The 19,323-nt window shown below is 41.8% G+C and overlaps 1 protein-coding gene and 1 long non-coding RNA gene across 18 annotated transcripts in view; one reads left to right on the top strand and one right to left on the bottom strand.

The window, feature by feature from the left end:
- Positions 1–10,101, bottom strand: part of ZFHX4 (zinc finger homeobox 4) — a 284,051-nt gene extending 273,950 nt beyond the window's left edge. For 6 of the 14 annotated variants that reach the window (XM_053249338.1, XM_053249350.1, XM_053249354.1 and 3 more), the window contains exon 1: positions 9,893–10,098. The gene's annotated coding sequence lies outside the window, so the exon portion shown is untranslated. Of the gene's footprint in view, positions 1–890; positions 1,234–6,696; positions 6,717–8,697; positions 8,918–9,892 lie in introns of those variants that run through there. The other 8 variants (XM_053249341.1, XM_053249340.1, XM_053249343.1 and 5 more) reach the window with 7 other exon arrangements.
- The window catches only part of LOC128324593 (uncharacterized), a 44,073-nt gene that overhangs the window by 769 nt on the left and 23,981 nt on the right, over positions 1–19,323 (top strand). For 2 of the 4 annotated variants that reach the window (XR_008306964.1, XR_008306963.1), the window contains exon 1: positions 8,994–9,051. The exons of the other annotated variants lie outside the window; for them this stretch is intronic. This is a non-coding gene — a long non-coding RNA (uncharacterized LOC128324593). Of the gene's footprint in view, positions 1–8,993; positions 9,052–19,323 lie in introns of those variants that run through there. 4 annotated transcript variants of the gene reach the window in all.

Raw genomic sequence — 19,323 nt, 5'->3', positions numbered from 1 at the left:
GCCCAGCCCGGCTCTGGCCAGGCGCAGCGCGCTGGAAACGGAGCCAGCCGGAGCCCCAGGCAGGCAGCGGCGCGCTCCGCTAACGGGCTCCTCTCCTCTTCCTGCTGCCGCTGCTGCTGCCAGAGACGGCACTCGCCCTGCCCGGCTGCTGCGAAACACGGCGGCGGCGGCGGCAGCCAGCACCTCCAGCGCACACACACGCAGGCAGGCAGGCAGCCCGACCGCGGGGCCCCTCCGTCCCACGGGCACTCGCACCCCTTCACATCCAAAGCAGGAGACGAAGCTGTGACCCCCAAAGGCACCCCAAACTTTCCCCAGAGGCATCACGCTCCGGAATCCGAGGTTAAAGGGGGGGGGGAGAAACAGAGAGAGCGAGAGAGAGGGGAAAGAGAATGGATAGGCAAAGACTTTTGACAGCCGTGCCGCGGTTCCAAATAAGATCATTTCCCCAACTCGATTTTTTTAAAGCACCAAAAAGAATCTCTTCTGCCAAACGTTTAAGATCTTCCACTTAATCCAAAAGTTACAGCCTGGAGAGGAGGGGAAAAAAACCGGACACCCCCACCCCACCCATCCACCCTCCTGGAATTTAAAAGAGAGGGAGAGAGAAGCAACCCCCTCCTCCCGTAAAGCGGTACCTAAAAATGGGAAAAGAGGTAGAAAAGGGGGGTGAGAAGGGGAGAGATAGAGAGGATCTGGGGATCGGAATGTGTATGTGTATGTGTGTGTGTATGTGTGTGTGTGCGAGAGAGCGAGAGAGAAAGAGGCAGGCAGAGAGGGAGAGCGAGAGCGAAATATCAAAGATTGTGCAAGATCAGCCTGGAAAGATAATCGATACTCGACCTAAATTTAACACAAACTACTCAATAAAAGTTAAAGAAAAAACTTACTTTCCATTTCCCCTCGCAGTTCTTACTGGATCTTCGCCTCTCTGTTTTGTTTTGCTTTATTTACTTAACAGCTGATCACATCCAAGTAAACGACAAAAGGTTCATTAAAAAATGGAAAAAAAATAATCCTCCAACTTTATTGGGTGAAAATAAAAATGATTGAGCAAGAAGTGGGGGGCATGGAGCGGTCCTTTGGGGTCCGGGAGTTGTTAAAGCATGTGGCGACCGCGGTCTTGCTGTTTGGTTGTGAAGGGGTTGGGAAAAGGAGGAAAGGAAATGAAAATCCGATATGTCTTTATTCTGCTAATTATTATCGTTTTAGCCCTGTTTAAAAAAATGGCTGATTAAGTTGAGTGCGCATGTCTTTGTGTGTCTATTCCCGATATGCACTCTGGGAATGAGAGAGAGAGAGAGAGCGAGCGAGCGGGGGGGGGAGAGAAAGAGAGAAGAGAGAGAGAGAGAGAGGTGTAATTAGTGAGGTGATCAACATTCTCCAGACTGCAAATGACGCGCAGCCCGGACTTACTGCCGCTGCTGCTGGGGGCTCGTAGGGGCTGCGGGAGCCACACCACTGGCCCCAGAGCAGAGCGGGCAGTAGAGAAGCCGCTCATGGACACAAACACAAGTCTGCAAACTTCATTAGTAACACAGACACACACACACAGACACACAAAGTAGATGGCTGGGGGAAATTAAAGAGAGAGAGGGAAGAGGCATAGAGGAAGGAAAGAAGATTTGCTGTTCTTAACTGCTCAGGAATGTGAAAAGATATGGGTGCAAATTAATTATTCCTCCCACCAGGGAAGTTCTTTCTTTCTCTCTCTCTCTTTTCTCCCACCCCCCTCCTTTTTTTTTTTTTTAAAGGAAGAAAATATGCCTGGGATAATGAATGTGGAATGTGCCTCTGTATGGAAAGGGAGTGAGTCTGAGATAGGAAATTTCTGCTCTTATAGCCATAGAGGATCATTTACATATTATTGAGGATTTATTTACACACACATCCATATTGTGTACACAGAGACATTATATATCTCTCATATCTATAGCTCATGTACACACATATGAAATATGCATTATTACATACATACACCATACACACACACGGCAGTTTAATCTCCCTGGTGTAACTGGTCGAACAGCCCAACAAAAGTAAGTTTATAATAGTAAATGGTATTTTCAGCATGAAATAGCAACAGATTTAAACAAAAGCTTAGTAAACAGATTTAGCAAAAGCTAAGGCGCACTCCTAGTCTTTTTGCCCTGAAAAAAAAAGGGGGGGAGACTGCATTTGTCCTTAGCTTTGCCAGAGATCTTGTTTTATAGGAAAAGAAATGGTGGTATTGGTCTATAGGCAATAATGTTCAGATACCATTATAAATAGGAATCTGCTACAAATCTTGTCTTGAAAGGGGCCGAAAGAAATAGCTTCTCATTTGAAAATCTAATTATCTTAACCTAATACTACAGATGTGATGTGAATATGAGTGACACTTTCATTAAAATATAATTAACTAAAACTAGGAATAGAGATACTTTTAAATACCCCCTAGTGAAGATTAAAAATCATGTCTATTCAAAGAGCATCCAAACACACCACAAGGACACCTGCCTGCCTTCGTCCCCCCTCCTGCTTCTTTTACTACGATTAGAGAAATGGAAAGACCACAAAAGATCAGTAACGAACAGCTAAATGTAAAGGATATTTACAATCCCAAAGACCCTGTGCAGGTGAACCATAACCTTCAAGCTGACATGCCTTTGAAGTCCCTGATTCCTGGGATACACGTCAAAACCGTGTCTTAGGCCTTAAGCACTAAATACCAACAGAAAGGTTTTACACAATCCCCCATAAAAACAAGGTATAAATATGCATCTTTTTGGGCCCTTAAACCGTCAGATCTACAGAAACATTTGGCAAATCCTGGAGCTAATACTAAGAGGGAAATATCCACCTGATGATGAATGAGGGGCTTGCCAGGCAAGAGCGGGCATAGGCCAGAGACTGGGAAGAGTCCGGTGAAACACAGATGTTTTAGATGGCATAAGGTCATAGTGAAGGTCCCTCAGACTTTGGAGGAGAAAAAGGGACTTTGTAAAAAGCAAAGGACAAGAAAAGCGCACATGTAAGACCAGTCCTCGTGGGCACCCAAAAGAGAGTGAAACTTCATAGGGACAGAGTGGAACGTAACCACATCCAGCAAAATTCTGGAAAAATCTTTGAGCCAATATTTAATGTCAAAGACAGGGCAAAGGAGAGTAACTTGATCTCACTGGAGAGTTAGAACTACCTATCAATGAAATAAGAAGGAAACTCTACATGGCCATGTGTTGTGTGCCTGTCAGGAAGCTGAGTTTCAAAGAAGTGATAGTGCGCGTGGTTGTTTGCAAAAAAAGGACCAGCGATGCTAACAATGGCTAAAAGGAAATCTTCTAACCCCGTTTCCAGTAAGATGGGGGACTCAGGATAGAAAGGTCTCTTTGGCTCTTCCTCTTACTGCAGCGGGAAGGGGAGGCTAAGCTAGCAGAATGCATTGGCCATTCAAGGACATGTCTGAGGTATGGCAGTCCATTTCCTAGCCCTGGAGACAATTAAATCCAGCCTGATGAAGGAACACCTGAGCACACCGCCTCTAGTTCAAATTCAGGTGAAGAAGCAAGATACAGTTTGCGTAGCAGGGATATACGGACGAAGAGGAAGGGGTTGGAAGCATCCTCGCCTTCTAGGTTTCTACTGCTTTTAAAATCAAGGTTATTAGACATGCCGAAGGTCAGTTCATCACTCAAGCCATTTTTGATGCAAATTTCTCCCTCATTTCTTAGAAGGGATGTAGTTTCTTTTTGACAGTGGCCCTTTCCAGCAAAAGGAACAAAGGGGGTGCGAGAAGGAATTGAGAAAAGAACGTCCACTTTTCCAGCTTTCTTCTATCACTGCTGATTTCTTCCGAACGTGTCTCCCACCCACCCCACCCCGCCCCAACACAAACCTTCTTTTCATCTTTCTGTTCCCAGCCCCAGCTTTTCTTAAAATAGTAGGTATCGGGATGGAAAAGGCACTCCGGGATGTTAACAGTTTAGAAGAATCCTGGGGACCGCCACGTAGCTAGGGGAAGGAGGGGGGGGATCGAAGGAGGTTAATTCCAAGAGGCAGCAGCCGGTTTGGGGGTGGGGGGGGGGGTGAGAAGAGCGGAGCGCGGCTCTGGCAAGGGAGGCCAGCGGAAGCCAGGAGCACCCGGGGGCTGGCTGACTCTTTCAAGAGGGTTCCCCAGAAGCTCGGCCAGGGCTGCCAGCCGCTTCCCCCTCCCTTCCTGGCTCTCGCCTTCTCCTGCTTGCTCAGCTGATCGCCCCCAAGACCTCTGCCTAACCTCTCAGCTCCTTTTCCTCTGGTCTCTAGGGCACCCCTCCCAGGCAAACTCCTCAAGGCAACTCATGCAGACATTGGAGGGGGAGGCTGTCCTTCCCCCGAGAGAGAGAGAGGGAGAGAGAGAGAGAGAGAGAGAGAGAGATCATCTTCCCAGCACAAAAAATGGGATCGGGTTAATGACGTGATACTTCGGGGGGGGGGTGCTGCTGTCCAGCCTCAGATGCCACCCCCACGCCCCTGAACTGAAGCAACTTCCAGGGCCGCCTGAGCACGGGGTTAAGAGCCAGTCCTGGCCACACTCTGTCAGACAAAGGCCGTGCCAAGGCAGCGGAGAGACTTTTGCACTGCGTCGCGTTGCCTTCCCAAAGCAGCGCCGTGGACGCACAGGGCCAGGAGGAGGATATACATAATTACAACCTCCCCTCTTTTTAATAACCCGACATAATTCCCTAATAAATGGCCCGCCTCCCCCTCCCCCCTTCAGCCCAAAGGAAAGAGGATCCGTGCCTTTTGAAAGCCTTCCCTAAGTCTATAGATGAGCTCAGTTTGAAACGAGGTATTACAAGATCGCAGTGTTAGAGACCCCTTTATCTGAGCTACAGACACTTTCAGATCCCGAGACCCCCTCCTTCCTCTGCCTTTTTGTTGTCTCTCCTCCTCCCGGGGGCTATTTGACAAAGGCAGTATGTTAACTAACATTTTTGTTTAACTCAGCAACTTCGTTTCAAAACACACTTTAAAAAACCGAGAGCAAATCTTCCGGACCTTTTTGGGAGGAGGGAAAGTTGACACTACGGCAAAACTGCGTGGATTGCCAATACGAAGAATTGTTCTCGAAAAGCGCCCCAGAACCCGAGCAAAATCCTTCCTCAGATTAGTGGGAATGACAGCTCTGTTTTGCTTGTTTGTTCTTGGAAAACTCATTATCTAGATATTTAATAACTGTCCATTGCCCACCCCAATTCGAAGATCTCCGAATTTCTGCAAAGCCACGAGAAAGAAAAGAAGGGAAGAGGGTGGTGGGGAGGAGAGGATTGCGATCAAATCCAGCCAGGCCAGGCATCCCGGCAAAATTGTGCCTGCTAACCGAAGTACAGACGGTCCCTGATTGGCCTTTTTTTTTTTGGTGGTGGTGGTGGTGCCTTGAGTTGCACAAAAAGCTTCGCACCCGGACGCCTGTCAGGAATGAAAGCTTCTATTGCTGGCGTTTCCTGCTGCTCCTCCAGAGCCTGAGACAACAACAACAGTCCTTCCTCAACTGCTCTCTTGAGCAGATCGCGGGCTTTAAAGACCCTGGACCTGAGCTTCTTGGCTTGGATGGGAAAGGGAAAGGCGCGCGAGCGAGCGAGCGAGCGCGCACACACACACACACACACGCTCTCCCTCGCTCCCGTCCACACAGACTCCAGCAGTAGACACTCACAGCCAGAGAGGTGGGTGAAAAAGCTAAGCGCCCTCTGGGCTCTCCGAGGTCAGCGCTTTGACCTCCGTCCCCTCCCGGCAACCACCCTCGTGTTTATAAACAAAAACAGCCAGGAGGACTCGCCCCAAACAAGAACAATCCACCAACTTCACAGACACTTCACGAGCTCTTATGCAAATCCCGAGAAACCAGCGCTTACCACGAGCCCCTTCCCTCCCCACCACAGCAAAACAAGCCCCTCCAGAAAGCCCAAGAGCCTACTTCCAGCAGTGATCTCGCCAAGGGGAACCTTGTACCTTCTATTCTGAGATAGGCGGCGGGGGTGGGGGGGGGGAAGAGAGAAGAGGGTATCCATACCAAAACTCAAGCGATCGGGCAAGAAAAGAACGAAACAATACAACAGAAACAGCCCATAAAACGACCCACCTTCATGTATGGACAACAAAGTACATTTATACCTAAATCCAACAGTTCACAGTACCAATAAAACAGGAATCTTTGTTGTCAAAGACAATATCCTAAACCACCTCTGCGGCAAACAGTGATTATAAAATACCTAGGAAAAAGTTATTTTTCGCCCAAGGAGCGAAGTTTTCAAAAGAAAACGTGTAGATTTTACAGCTAAATAAAAGCCACCACCTCTGTGTTGTACGTAAAAACTACACATAAATTAAAAGCACCGTTAAAAGAAAGCCTCCAGCAAGCAACATCTGATCTGACTTACCGAAAAAAAGAGGATAATTTAAACCACATTTAATTACAAAAGCAGTAAGCGAAAAGTAAATCAATCAATGCTTTCTCTCAAAAATGTTGTCCGCCAAGGTAGACATGATAATTCTTATAGTTCTGCATTAAAGGCTAACTGAAATTCCATTCTTCAGGAGCTGATTACGCTGGGGGAGGGATGCAAAAAGCAAAGAAAAAATGAAAAATGGGGAGGGGAAGCCTCTAACGATTTTCAAATTTTTGTTTAAAATGATGACGATCAGAAAGGCTTGATGAAAAAGTTAAAGAAAATATACCTCAAGAGGAAAAAGACCATCTCCTTTTCTTCTTTGTCTATCAGGCTCCAGTTAAAGCATATGGAAAATGTTTTCAAAATGCCTAGATTTGGCACATTGTCATTGCAAAGAGAGGAGCGCAGTGATGCTGTTATAGAAAATGGGAAATAAATTCAGGATTGGGTGCTGCCTCCTTCAATGCGGATTTATCTAAGTTTAATTTAATATTCCGCAATCACTGTATGATCGCATATAATTCACCAAGATTTTAAAGGGCTTTGCTTAAATACATGGACTATGGGCACCAAGTCATCTAACCAGATTATTTCTCTTTCATTTGTGTTTTTTTCTCATTAGATGCACTTTAAATTGCAAGTGCAAATAATAAAAATGATGGAATAATAGGGTTTGGGTGAGTAAAAGATTAGAGAAAGCACTGGCTTTAGCAAAATCATTCAAAACATAAAATCAAAAAGCACAAAACGGCTGTTTGTAAAACACTAAACCTTTAATCGATTTATTGGCATCCTGATCGATTAGATAAATGGAAATCTATAGCAAACATAAAGGCATTTAAAACATTTCCTCATTTCTAAACGAAACTTTTCTTTCCCTCAGAGAAAAAAAATCTTATCAAACGACTAACAGGAAATTCTTCAGATATCAAATTACGATAATAAAATTATTTCCACATGGAAAGGGATAATGACAATGATGATAGTAATTATAATAATGAATAATTCAACAGCCCTTTGACATATATAGAAAACCTGATTCAGAACAGCTCTTGAAAGGAGCTAGTTTTAGGAAGAAAACATTTTATAAAGAGAAATTGACTTGAAAACTGACATTTTCAACGAGACTGACAATTTAGGGGTAACTGCTAAAGTTATGCTAATTTCCCGCACTATCAAAAGCAACCCTGACCAGTGTTCACCGAAAGCGTTGCCCTTTCAATCGAGTTACTATCTATTAGCAAAAATAAATATGTAAATACACCAGCTCCATCTGAATTACAGGAACAAATTTGTGTCCATGCTAGGCTGGGAATAGGTAGTTAAGACTGGGGGGGGGAGGTTTTCCCCTTAATAATCCATTTATGTAGTCCATATCGCGCTTTCCAGATCACAGAAAAAATCTGCAAGCCATAATATATTTTACTGTTTAGATGGAAGAATAAGAAAGGGGGTGGGTGTGCAATCCAGAGCAATGCAGCAATCAGAGCTTGTGGCATTCCGGCTGCGTGAAGAGGAAGTGTTGCTGTAGCGGGTATTATGTTTATTTGATAAAGAAAATCAATGAAAGTGGCTGTAAAGTAGTTAGTGAGGCGTGTGTTTGGGACTCGGGTTGAATAGTGACTCCAGCGGGCTGGTCGATCAGCTCTAAGAGCTCTGGAAATCTACCCTAACCCTCCGCCTGAGCTCTTCCCTCTCGCGCGCAGACACACTCACTGCTGCACCTTCCCGAGTCCAGGGGACTTCTCTCTAGCAGTCTCCTCCCTCATCCCCTCCCTCCTTCAGCCTCTCCCCTTCCAATTTCCCGATAGCATCTCTATCATCCACCCCTCTCTACTGGGGCTATCGCCTTCCTTTTACCCCACCGACGCCTTTCATTATCCGGCCTCATCCTTCCTCCACCTCTTCTCCCCACTCACTCCTCCCTTTCCTCTGACTTCTTCTTTCGGCTAGGTGGCTCAGCTGTCCTCCCGGCTGAAAGACGGCTTTCCCCCACCCCCCACCCCATCCCCAAGTTCTTTGTCGAGCCTCGGTGGAGGGAACTCTAGCGATTGGGGCGATGATCACTGCCACGAACTTGTTTTAAGTGCCGGGGAGAATGCGAAGTAACGGCAGAGTTATTTTAACATGTGCAGAGTCCCTTTGTCACCACAGAGGCAGGCAGCACAGAAAACCCCACGCATCTGGGGTTACGAGGGCAGTTTCTATAACTTCCAAGGACTTCTCTTTTTGGGAAATTAACTAATGTTCATCAGATCCCATTTTCAATACACACACACACACACACCTGTGCGAACAACAACCAGCATCACCAATGCCACTCTTCTCAACAGTACGATTACTTGGAAGCCAACTCTAATGATTTCAGTGGGATTCACTTCCTAGAATGCATGCCCAAACCTTCACCACTTCGCTCTGAAACGGGGCGGGGGGACAAAGCATCCTCAGCAAGGACAAGGTTGGGGGAGGAATTGGGAGAGAGACATCAAAGGAATTTCGAGTTCCAAACGTTTAACGGATTCAGGCTGCGATCCACAACACCCTTAAGCCTAAACCAAATTGCTCCCATTTGAACTGTCTAATGTTCACACGAACTGGTGTTTTCAGTCTGCAGCCCCATGTTCAGCAGGCTTACCTGGAAGTAAGTCACAGAGTTCAGTGGGATTTCTTTCCAGGCAAGAACTTTTAAGATCGCAGGCTACAACCGTAATATATTGACCACTAATTAAATCCCATTGAGCGCACTGGCAGTTAACTTTCGATCCAGTCTGCTTAGAATGGGACTCTTGGGCTACAATCCTTTACATCTTCACATGGCTGAATCCCATCAGTGGGTTTACTTCTGAGTTAATGTGCATAGGATCCAACTGCAAGTCTCAGAGACTTAAATCGTCTAAGGCTGTAATATTAAGCATATTTTCCTGGAAGGAAGTTTACTTACTTCCGAGTAAACATGCACAAGCTTGTGTTGTAAGGAATAGATAGTGAATAGATCGTTTTAGACACACACACATACGCGCACAGGTGATCCTTTTTCATTAGCTCACTTTCCTATTCTTCGGTCTTCATAGGGGCATTTTAAAACTCTTTTGCATCTTTTAGGCTTTGAATACAAAACATCCCCTCGCCAGGCTGTCAATTCAGATAGTTGCCAGAAAGTGTTTTTTTTTTTTTCCTTTTAACCCCCATCTCTCCCCTTATACCCCCCCGCCCCAAAATCTGGTTAACCAGTTTTTATCTCCCTGTCTTTTTCATCCCCCAGCCTGTATAGAAAAACAGAGCCTATAAACTCGCAGTCTGTGAAGTTGGTTTCCACACTTATGGTTTGGATTAGGACTAGGAGCCCATTAGCGAGGCTCCCTGACCGTCTCTGTCCTCCCCCCTGTTAATTAAAAGGGCTTTGGTGCGGTCCGTGTTGCAACATGGCAGCTCTGAGAGAGGCGCACTTTTTAGCTGCCTGAGTCTTGAGGCTCGTTACTTACCACTCTGCCACCTCCTCCCTGGCGGATGTTTATTCCTGCCAACACCCTCCCACTCTGTAGCCCTCTGTGCCCACCTCTTCCCCGGAGGAACGGATTTCTTCGCCTCGACTCCCGCTCCCTCTTCCCGCTCTCATCCAAATCCTGGCCACCATTGGCTACATTTGGGGCGCCCCACCGCCTATGGTAGCCCTCGTCTGGGGGCGCGCGGGCTCCAAAATGGCCGTCACATTCTTCTCTCGGTGGACTTCTACCGGTAGCCCTCCTTCCTCCCCTGCTAGACACCAGTCCTAAGAAGATGAGAGGTAGTAAAGACGGTTGGGGGGGGGGGGGTAGTAGCCAAAGTCGCCAAAATAGAAAGTCTGTTGCCTTCAGTCTCAAATCAGCTTTGAGAGCCCTTAAGGTTGAAAGGGCTGGAAAGCAGAGTAAATGAATACATTAAAAAGTTGTTTCTAGATCCCTGTGTGTATAGGGCATAGGTCTGGGAAGGCTGGCATGAGCTGAAGGCGAGATGGCTGGACAAAAAGAGGATGCAGATTTGTACTGAGTACATGGGGCAAGTTGCAAAGTGTGCACAAAACAGTATTACTAGGTGAAATGCCTCTTTTGTGCATCCATGCAAATTACATCATATCTATCAAGGTTCTGCAAAATAGGGGTGGGGAGATGTGTTCTCACCTGACATATCTATGCAAAGTGAATATCCACGTGTATGAATGCCACTAGGGCATGGCCTCAGGACATTAGCAGAAAGAGAGTAAGGCCAAAAAAAAAAAAAAAAAAAGGAGCTGTAGAGTATTTCTCCCTGTGCAGTCTTTCACCCTCCTGCATCTCTTGGACTCAATAAATGGAAGGGTGCGGGGAAAGCCTGACATTCTGTGGGATAGAAGTGGCCTGAACACACATTCCCTGCCCTGAAAATAAATGTCTTGGGATGCAGGGGATGTGCCCTCAGACCACTTTAACCACAATTTAGCAGTGTGTCTGTCACCCTAAGAGAATGCTTCCGCTGATATTTTCTATTGTGATCTGAGACAATCCACTTCAGTTTACCATCCAAACAAGCATTTAGGGCACTGTGAGGGCACACAGAAAGTTCCCCTGGCTGTCCTTGCTATAGATGAAGGTTTACTTTTAATGGTTGTAAAGATTTAGACAGAGGTTGAGCTACACCCCTCCACTTCACCCTTCCCAAAATTTGGTCTCTCTTGCATTGCACCATTTCTCTAACAGTTCACATACACGTCTGTGCTTTCCACATCAAAACATATCCCCCACACCATTTTTATTTTTACTTTTTTTTGCATCTAATACTTGCTACTGCTTTTGTATTATTTCAACATATTGCCCACCCCAAGCTTTCAGGATGAGATGGCAAATAAGCAAATAGATATGTAAAATAAAACAGTAATTCCAATAATCCATACCTTCCAAATATATCTACCTAATGTGAACCAAAGTTTAATCAAGTTTAGTTCAGGAATTTGTTTTCTGTACTAGAGTTTAGCAATGGAATAACAAAGAAGGTACTTCTAGCCTCCTTATCTATTTCATAGGGTGCAAGTTTTATTACTTTGGAACTGTGTCTAATAGCTTTGCTAATATTAGCATTCTAAACATAAATGTATACGTATGTGATTTGAATAGCACATTGAAAGGATCCATATTTGTTTTTACTAAATGGCAGCCACCAGGACCAAACTAGCTTGTACGCACAAATTTCACTCCATTCTACAAAAATAACTTATATCATGTTTGTACCTTTTAAAAGATGCTAATTTTTGAAGGGTCTTATTTTTATTCTCCAGATGAGAGGAATGTTTGAGGGCACAAACCTAGGACTACAACATTATCAAAAATCATATTATGGTCCACACCGTACAGTGTACCCGTACACTGTACACAGGTACAGTGAATGCACATTCAGATCTGTATGCACACACACAGCTTCAGTTTCTCCAAAACAGTCATATTGAACAAACCTGAGTCCTATTCAGACATTGCACTGTGCATACGTTCAGGTGTCTGAACACATGTATATGCTTTTGTGTGAATGACTGCATGCATTTGTTTTAAAAATGAACCTGAGTACAGCTCCCTCAAATGAATGGTACAGATAGGGAGTGTATTGGTGTGTGTGCATTGAATGTAACATGTGAAGAACTGTACATGTGTACACTATAAAGATTTACATGCGCTGAAGATGTGAATAGGGCTCTAGAGATGGCTTGTTTCATCTGCCTACAGGTGCCACCGGGACTGACTGAATGCTTTGCGTATCCTTGCCTTAGGTATCCTGTCCCTAAACTGTAGCGCCAACTGGACTTTAAGAAAGAAAATAAATGCTATACTGAGGATATCCTGATTTATCATGTTTGTCACATTTTGCCTCTCTGGGATTACTCCCCAGAGAGTAATCTAAAAGCCTGAAAGCCAACAAAGGACTGGTTTGGCGCTGTAGGGAGGGGAGCGGCAAGCAAGAGCTTTTTTAAAAAGGAGAGCAGGCTCTTACCTGCTCTCCGCCACCGCATGCAGCTTCCTGCTCTGGTGGTGCTTGTCCCAAGAACTCACGCAGGTGCCATGTGCATGCTGGTGCTGCACGTGGGTTCTTGGGACAAGCACCGCTGCAGCAGGACGCTGCATGTGGCAGTGGAGAGCAGGTAAAGGCCTGATGGATCCTGCTCAGCGCTTCCCTCCCTGCGGTGCCGAACCAGTGCATGGACCTCGGTCCGGGCAAATCCCTACCAAGGATGTGATCTATACCAGACGTAATATGCATTTGGCCTGTTTTACCATGTAATCCTAAACAGGCTTACTGAGAAAAAAGTTCTGTTGGGTGTAGCACTATAGCCATAGTCTTGTTCCAATTCAATGGGACGAATGACCTGATTCTGAGGACTGCTGGGCAAGCACAACAGTACATAGGATCCAGTGATAGTTTTCCAGTGAAAGTGCAAAAGGTCAAAGGAAGGTCTCTTTCCACTGGTTCCTGAGCCCAGAGTGCTTGTACCCATCCTTCAGTGTTGGCACAGCATCAGGCACTGGCATTGCTGCCCCCCTGTAAGGCTCATACAACCAAGCACCTCCATTTTTTGTAATTAACAAGGGGTCAGAGTGCTTTAAAATGACAATAAAATACAACAATACAATATAAAATGTACTGAAGTAAGCTGAAGTAGTGCAAGCCACTGTTTGCAGGGCTGCAAAAATAGCTCCTTAGGATAAACTGTAACCCATTCTACATGATGCCATTTTCAGCAGTTTGTGAATGGTGCTGAAAGTCATTTAAATCTTGATAGCCAGAGATCATGCGTTTGCTTATTCTTGACTGGTTGACAGTAACAACACGCCATGTGATTGCCTCTGCAAGTGCAGTTCATTTGGTGTTGAGGCCTATTCTAGGTTCCAAACACACAATAGAGGAATGGTATCTCAGATTAAATTGGCCTATGTTTTTCTGACAGTACTGAAGCACTCCTTTGAAATTGATGGAGAAATAAAGTTGATTAATTTATCCCAGATTTCATGGCAGCATTTTCATTGTTCTTTATATGGATGGATTCAACCAGATAGATAGATAGATAGACAGACAGATAGATAGATAGATAGATAGATAATCTTCAACAAGGTTTTATATTTTAAAAAATAGTTTTGCAAGCCAAGTATTATCATAGCCCATCTTCCAAATTGTCGTTCAAGCAAGTAGTTGTTTGGATTCTGACCACAGGGATGTAAGTAGGAACATTTTCCTATAGATAAGTAATGAAGAGATTAATATAAAGCTGCTTTAGTTAGTCCAGGTCACCCTAACTTCCCCTTTCCCCATCAAAAATATGTTGTTACATCCTACAACAATTATTGTTTGGTAATTTTTACATTGGATAGAAATGTGGATCTTTGAAATGTTTTGCATTTTATACATTATGTGCATAGTGGAAGAATGATAATATTTTTTCTTGAAATAATTTACATAATAGAAACAGGTCCAAATGAAAAGGAACGCTTAAAGTACACAATAGCTCTCATTAGGATTGTGATAACACTTTTATATTTTCCTTAATTACAAGTTCAATATAGAAAGCAGTTTTAACAAGTATTTGCCCTGAAATGTGGATGAGTACATTATAACACCCTTTAGCCCTGAAATTATTGCTCACCAATGTCCACAAAGGCCTCAAATTGTCTGAAGGAAAGCATGCCAGTTGTAAATTCACATGGGATTACGTCAAGATATTCAATGTATAAAAAAGCAGAAATATTACAGATAGGAAAACCAGTACATATCCTACGATTCACACCTGAAGGTGACACACTTTAGAAAATGCAGACCTTACAAAACGTTGTTTAACATTCTTTCTGAAGCAATGTGATACCATGTAGTTTTTAATACATAGCATACATTTATGTTTAATGTTCATTCTAGTCCTATATAACATTATTTTCTCATTTATAGAAGTATACCAATATGATGATGAGAAAGGAAGACATTGTAATCTTTTAGCATTTTATGATGCTGACAGAATATTTTATGTAAGAATTTAAATGATTAAAGCAGTTTTTAAAAAACCCAAGGTTTAATACTTGGAATTATTACTTTACAAATGCACATAGCAAGAACTTTACTTTTAAATTAAAGTGGACTAAAGATCAACATTGTTTAAATAAGTCAGAAATATGAAACTACTGAATAAAAAAAATCAGTGTATAATGCTGAAGTGTTTTAAAAGATAAGTATGGAAAAATAATCCAACATATTTCAGAGGCACTGTGTAAATTATCTGGATATAGCAAAATTTTGTAACGGGAATATATACAATTTCTTAGAGCAGAGAATGAGTAGTACATTTCACATACATTTTTCCTTTGTTTGTTTGTCTCATCTGTTTGATAACCTGTTACTAAGAAGTTGTCAATAAAAATATATTTGAAAGAATTCAAGCAGTGTTCAAATAGGTTCAGAAAGATAAAAATTAGAATATTTAAATATCATTTATAAAATGGCCTCATTTGTAGGATCTAATAAAACAACTAGAAGATACATGTTCTTTTAGAAGGAATTCTTATATGGATAATGTTTGTGTTACCTGCACTGCAAATTATTTTTCCTGTTAATGGATTTCCTTTCTCATCTCACTGTTAGTATTGTACAATAGAACATAACATTTAATGCTTCAAAGTTATTTAGTTCATAGTGATTATCTATAGAAAATCAGGCCTACCTTGATATTTTAGGAACAAAATTATTGAGAATTTAAAAAATACTGTAGTGAATCAAACATGACTTTCAGCAATAAATTTAGATTTGTAAATATAAATAACACAAAAATATTCATGCTTTTATTAAAATAAATTTTTAAAAAGCTTTCTGCTATCAAACATAGGATTTTCTTTTCACATGTAACTTATTTTAAATACTTTGTTAACTGCAGACATAATGCCATTTTAATGAAAGTTTCAATATTAGTACTCTGTAGTTATTTTTAACCATTTGATGCCCTGCATCTTATACACCTTCTGATTAAATGTACTGTTATCAATATGCATATCTTTATATCTCACATGCTGTAATGGTGCATTTAATGTGTATGTTTCCAGCTTTGCACAAATAGTAGTGATTTTTATTTTCATCCATATAATCAAAGCAATAGAATTTAAATATCTTTTAATGCAGAACTCTCCAAAACATTAATGTTAAGAGTTCCTTGTTCATCTACAACAGGATGGATATGGTGTTTATAGAGTTCATTCTTGACCTTACCTGAGTAAGTACTTTAAGTTAAAGTATGAGATGCACCTAGAGGGGTAATACATTGAGTTTAATAGGAAGACAGTTAATAACCTTTTTTCATCCTCATGCACTATCAATCATGGCTGTCACCAGTCTGCTGAATCAAAGCAAAAGTGTTCTTCACAGATGACTGATTAGAAACGCAAAATCACAAGATCTATCTTCATGGTCACTTTTATTATAGTCATTTTTAAACTGACAGCAACCTGCTCAGTTTCAGCAGCACAAATAGTGTCACTCAGTGCAGCTAAGCATGAGAAAATGTTGGTTGAATTATACCTAAAAATAATTAGGCCCAAAGCCTTTTATAGAGGAACAGCTTCATCTCCATCTTTTAATCCCCAAAACAGTCTATCTTTTACAGGAGATGAATCCTAAAAACACTTTTGGTTATTATACTGGATAAATAGGTTTTTATGTTTTCCACCATAATTTGGCAATCCATGCATACCTTTTTAAAAGAAAGGTGCACACTTCAACCTCTCACCTATATCCACATTCCTGCCACAATCCTGATATGGCTTTTCCTTTGTTCTTACCACATGACAACTTCCTTAAATCCTTATACTTCCTTCCTGTCCTCTCCCAGATTCTGAAAAAAACCCTTGCCTCTCTTTATTATCTTCAGAGCTTTTTACCACGTTGCCTCTCTTTATTATCTGTTCTATATATTTATTTACAGGTTTTTCCCTCACTTTTCTGCTCCAGACAAAGCATTCAAGGCGGATTACAATGTAAAATAAAACATAAAATCCCATTCAAAAACCACAAGAGAAAACAGCAGCATAACACTGTAACAAATCAAAATGCCAGAGAGAAGAAAAATATTCAAAGGCCAGGCCAAAGACCTGCCTAAAGAGAAACATCTTCAAAGTGCAGCAGAGGACAATCAAGCAGAGAGTTAGATGAATCTCTCTGGGCAGGAAATTCCACATTCTGAGTGCCATCACAAAGTCATTTCCTTAATTCCTAGCTACTATACTTCTGATCTCAATATATTCTACCTAATACTTTATTCCTCCACTTGCATCACCCCCTCGTCGATGGTCCTCTGCCACCATTTAAAGACTTTTCAGTTTAGGAAGGCCTTTGGTCTGACCCTTGTATGTTTTGTGCTTCTTTAAATGACTGCCCATCAACCCTAATGCCTTACGTCTCCCAGAAAAACCTGATGATGCCATCTTTATCTTCCTTTAATTCTTCCTGAAACCTCTCTTTTTACATTAAGCTTTTGACACAACTCCTTATCCATACTGAAACTAAGCAAAAGCATGCATAACTGAAACCAAAAGCACATTCTTCCCTTGTTTATCCTTACCTCCATCTTCCTCCCATCCACTGTATTGCTTCCCTGTGTCAAATTTGCTTGGGACAAGGACCTATCTTTTTGTTGTTGCTCTGTAAATCTCCACACAGATGATGGTATATTCATCATCAACAACATCAATATTATTATTATTAGTAGTAGTACGAAGAATTAAGAAATTCCTAAGAATTTTTATATACAACTTTTCAACAAGTTCACAAAGTAATTTGCATAGCAAAAGAAATGTGGGGTGGGTGTGGGTGGGAAGAAGATGGTTCCCTTTCACAAAGTGGTTTGTAATCTAATGGAGTCCCCTTCTAACTGAGCAAAGAGTCATATTTTAAAAGCAGTGATTCTCTTTATTTAGCATGGAGAGAGCAACTGGCCCTATCCATCCCCAGCACAGCAACCCTCCAATAGCTGTTGCTGTTTTCTATCTTATGTTTATTTTTTAGATTGTGAGCCCTTTGGGGGCAGCGAGCCATTTTATTTATTTATATCTATTTATACAGCTTTGGGAACTTTTGTTGAAAAGTGGAATATAAATATCCATTGTATTTGTAATCATATCTAACAAGTAACACAAGGGAGATACCAGCAAGAGTCACTGGAGGGATGCTATGCTGGGCTGAATAGGAATAATTGCTATCTCCCTGATAAATATGAGAGCCACCACTTTAGAAGGTGCTGCTTTACCTAAGTTAGCAAGGGTTGTAATCTCAGCAATATGTTTAATGTTTGAGTATCATTATTAATACAGCTTCCAATTTCCTGATTCCTGGTCCTGTTTTCCAGGAGATATGTGCTTAGGATAGTGTGTTTCCACTGAATGGGTACAACATAGTATGGTAGGGCTGGAGTTTTCCCATGATGATCTATCTAAACCCCCTTCCCTAAGGCAACGTTCTTCCAACATCAGTCACAGTTACCTCACATGTTAACACTGTTACAGATCGACTCACATAATCTGAACTTTAGTCTTTTACAATCAGAGTGAATCACTGTACAGGATCCATCACTGTACAGGCTCCATCCAAATGTGCCAGTACAGTGCAAATGATAAGTAGAAAAACCATGTGGATAGCCTGAGCAAGTGAGCCATACAAATGACAGGGGAAAGCAAAACCAACATTATTCCTGTTGTATGTTGAATGGCATACCAGTGCAGTTGTTAGATATGCAGCTGCAGATATTTTTGACTAGAGTGTAAGGGTTCAGCCCTAGGTTTTTCTCCCATGCATGCCTCATTGACATGGAAGAAAGTTCCTGAAAGAGTAAAAATATTAATTAAATATTTCCCCTCTCATCTGTCACAATGTTTTATTTGTGACCTACTGTATACTGATACTTAAGATGGGGCACACCAACCACTGCATTATTACAAAACACACATAAAAACTATTCTGTTGTTTCAGAGACAACAGAAACAGAGACAACAGTCTCTGAAACAACAGAATAGTTTTTATGTGTGTTTTGTAATAATGCAGTGGTTGGTGTGCCCCATCTTAAGTATCAGTATACAGTAGGTCACAAATAAAACTGTTAAAAATGATGTTTTTCATTTATCTCATAGTGATGAATGGTTTCTGATATCCAATTTTGGAGAAATATTACAAAACCAATTAAGCAGTTAAATGGAATTGTTTTTTGAAATCTGAGTATTCCTTAGATTATTTAAAGTACTTATAGTTAGTTTATTATGTATTTGATTTATTTCAACAAAGTTCAAATTAAAATGGCCTAGAATTCAGTTTTTGCATGGAAAAGTTTGTAATATTGACAGTGCTAATAATGTTCCATCTGTTCTTATTTAAAGTCACAATCTAACTTAGGTAATACCCGTTAAGTCCTGTTTATGTCAGTAGGATGTACACAGGATTGCTGGTGGGGAATGTCGTGGGGTCTAGCATAAGGGTCATTTTTCTTCTCCTTCTCCTTCTCCTTTTTACTACATTTATATACCGCTGTTCTTCCAAGATGCCCAGAGCAGTGTTCATGGTTATATTTATCCTCACAACAAGGTAAGTTGGGCTGAGAAAAATGTGACTGGCTCAGAGTCATTCAGTGAGTTTCATGGCTGAATTTTTAAAAGTATGGGTATTAATAAATTTAATTTTGAAGTATTTCAGACAAAAATGTTTAAAATCCAGTGATTTTTGACATTTTTAAATACGTCAAAATTAAAGATATTAATATGTACCCATACTTTAAAAAACTGTATTTTAAATAAATTTTACTGATAGACTCTCGGAAAATAGTTTTATGTAACCTGATGTAGTTCCATGTAGTAGTAGTAGTAGTAGTAGTAGTAGTTGTTATGAGCTGACATCCAGACTAATG

Source organism: Hemicordylus capensis, chromosome 4 (assembly GCF_027244095.1).
Source record: "Hemicordylus capensis ecotype Gifberg chromosome 4, rHemCap1.1.pri, whole genome shotgun sequence".
Classification (NCBI taxonomy): Eukaryota; Metazoa; Chordata; class Lepidosauria; order Squamata; family Cordylidae; genus Hemicordylus; species Hemicordylus capensis.
The sequence above is the reverse complement of the archived record's forward strand: the minus strand, read 5'-3'. Positions and strand labels throughout refer to the sequence as shown.